This window comes from Calidris pugnax, unplaced genomic scaffold (genome assembly GCF_001431845.1).
Source record: "Calidris pugnax isolate Ruff unplaced genomic scaffold, ASM143184v1 scaffold178, whole genome shotgun sequence".
Classification (NCBI taxonomy): Eukaryota; Metazoa; Chordata; class Aves; order Charadriiformes; family Scolopacidae; genus Calidris; species Calidris pugnax.
Genome location: NW_015090986.1, coordinates 6,363,518 through 6,366,189, shown reverse-complemented (window position 1 = coordinate 6,366,189; position 2,672 = coordinate 6,363,518). Strand labels below are relative to the sequence as shown.

The window sequence follows — 2,672 nt, the reverse complement described above, 5'->3', positions numbered from 1 at the left end:
TACAGCACCCCGGTTCTGTAGGTTTTTCCTCTACCTGTCAAAAAGAGTTTGTCGCTATTATTCAAGATCTAGGAGAAAGCAACTTGGGTGCACCGCGAATGCAGACGAATTAGAGATTCTAATGTTTGAGTGGCTCGATATAATCACACGGAAAGGTTACTGCACAGTAAGAATAGGTATTGGATTTATCGATGCGCACGTACAGGGGGAAAAAAAATAGCCTTTCTTTTATTTCTCTGTGCAATTTCGGAGCGTTAGTGTTGAAACTAGGGTAAGTGGGAAAAAATGTGCATAATTACAAGAAAAAAAAAGACAATAACGATTGAAAAGGACAGGGGGCTTAGCAGAGCACAAAACATCACGAAGGCAGGCTTGGTAGACGCAGGGAATGCTTATCTGGATGGCTGCTCAGTCAGTTTCTTCATAACAAACACTATTTTTATTACAAAGCAGTTATTGCTCCCTGTCATAACAATAATCACGATACGAGCAGGATTTTACCCCTTTCTCTCGCGCGTAATGATCGTGTTCTGTTGCCGAGATTTGGAGCTGCAAAACGCGGATTTTCATCTTTTCTAGCAGCCCCCCTTACACACGTTTCAACCTTTCTGTGCAAAGAAGACTAGTTTGCGCTTATTTTATTGATTTTTACTTTGTTCAGTCGCTGGCCCACGGAGGGCATCGTACATGAGGATACTGTCGGCGGTAACAGAAAATCCTGTGAAAAGGGTCGCAGTGATCGGGCACTTAATTCAATGCAGCGTTTGTGCTAATACGCGCGGGCGTCCAGGCGCAAGGGGTACGAGAACTTTCCAAATCTACAGCCGTGAAGTTTAAAACTCCTGTTATCATTTCTACACCTCAGGCTGTACCTATGCGAGGTGAACGCGCATAAATGCGTACGGCATTATAATCTTAAGGGCGCCAGTTTTAAAAGTCTAAATTACTGTAATTCACTCTTTAGGAGGCATCACTTGACAGAAGTGGATTTCTCCCTTCGCCTTCCCACCTAATTTGTTGTGTCCCTTCATAGAGCTATTTGCATCTACGTTGGACAGCTTGTAGCTCAACGCACAGGGACACTTTATAAAAATGGACACAGTAGTAGTGTCAGCTGGAAGCTCTCGGACAACGCGGGGAAGGGGGGTGAAGGGGGAGGGGGAGCGGATTTAAACGCACTTTAAAGCACTTTGTTACGGAAACAGTAGCTGCAGAACTGCAGCTGGGAAGGGGAGCAAGACTATTTAAATGACATTTGAATCGGACGTGCATTTTTAGTGCTGTTTATGAAATGCATATGGAGCTCCCCAAAACTGGTCAGCGACTGCCGACAAAATGTATTTATGAAAGGGGCGAGAAGGCATGGCAATATTTGATCAGTTCTTACTTATTTTGATAGCTAGGCACACCTAGGGTCATCACGAGGGTCGCACTTACAGTAGACTTACCGGTTTAATATTTCGGGTATTTCCCTGAAACATTTTAGAAACGTGTCTTTACTTAGGCAAATGCTCCTGTCTACTTTGTTGAGAGTGATTTGCCAAGCTAAGGGAGCCATTTCCTATAACAGGTAGTTTGACAAGGAAACCCGACGGTCTTAAATATCAAAGAGTAGTCAAACCGCAATGAGATTCAAAGCAGGGAGTGTTGGAACATTTTGTTCCAGCGAGCGAGCTAAAAATAACAGCCCCCACCCGTGTTGGAAGGGGGTTGATTTGCCCACTTGGAAGAGCCGGTAGGAAATATAAATTAAATTATTAATGTAATCAAATAGAAAAAATCTGCCCGGAGAGTTGAAGGGTGAAAGGGTTTTGTTCTAAAGTGTCAGTGATTTAAACAAGCCCGAGACCAGCGCCGGGGCTCTGAACGGGATTTGATGAGTTGCTGGGAGCTTTAATCTAATTTTATACCTTCCTCATGGCACATCAGAATGCGTTTGAACAAGGTCATAATAATGCCAAACTGCACAGCCAAGTGTAATCCTGCTGCTCCAGCCGCTCTGCCACTCGAAGCCAAACCTGGAAGTCTAATTTTCAGCCCAAAAGCAAGCTCCTTCCACAGCTTCACGTTTTTTACTTACCTGCAGGACAGGCTCTGTAAAGATGTCAGAATCTGCTTTGACATCCCGTTCGGAGATTAGCGGCTGAAAGAGGTGCACGTCAAGAAGGAAATGCTTAACAGCATGACAATTACACCATCCACGCTACTGAGATGTTTGGTGCCACCTTATAGACTTTCACCATCCACGCTGCGGGGAGAGAGCTGCTTTAACTTGCAACCCGGAGCGGAAAATAAAAACAAAACAACAGCTAAAACCGAAAACCTTAGGTTTTACACACACACACATATCCCGCCAATCGCTTTTTCCACAGGCAGGGAAGGCTCTCCCCTTTTCCAGCAAACGCCTTCCCAGACAGTTATACGCTTCCCTATTCTCGTGAGCGGCGTGGGGTTTGTTTTGGGGTCTGATTGTTGGAAGCACAATAGAGGGGTGGTAGGAGAACTAACCCACGTCCCCGCAGCCTCCCGGCGCCGCCCCGGGGCTCGCTGCCGGGCTCCCGCCGCCGTCGGTCCCCGGGCATCCCCCGCTCAGCGCCGCCGCCCCCGGGCCCCCCCTGGCAGCCCGCGGGCCAGGAGGGTCCCCTCTCCGGCACCGGCTCCCCAGCCGCCCC

At 47.3% G+C, this 2,672-nt stretch overlaps 1 long non-coding RNA gene across 1 annotated transcript; it reads right to left on the bottom strand.

Moving 5' to 3' along the window:
- Positions 1–200: 200 nt before the first annotated feature.
- On the bottom strand, positions 201–2,503 carry LOC106894898. The gene is made up of 2 exons (XR_001413335.1): positions 2,081–2,503; positions 201–718 (listed from the first exon to the last, which is right to left on the bottom strand). It is a non-coding gene; the product is annotated as an uncharacterized LOC106894898 (long non-coding RNA).
- Between the last annotated feature and the right edge of the window lie 169 nt (positions 2,504–2,672).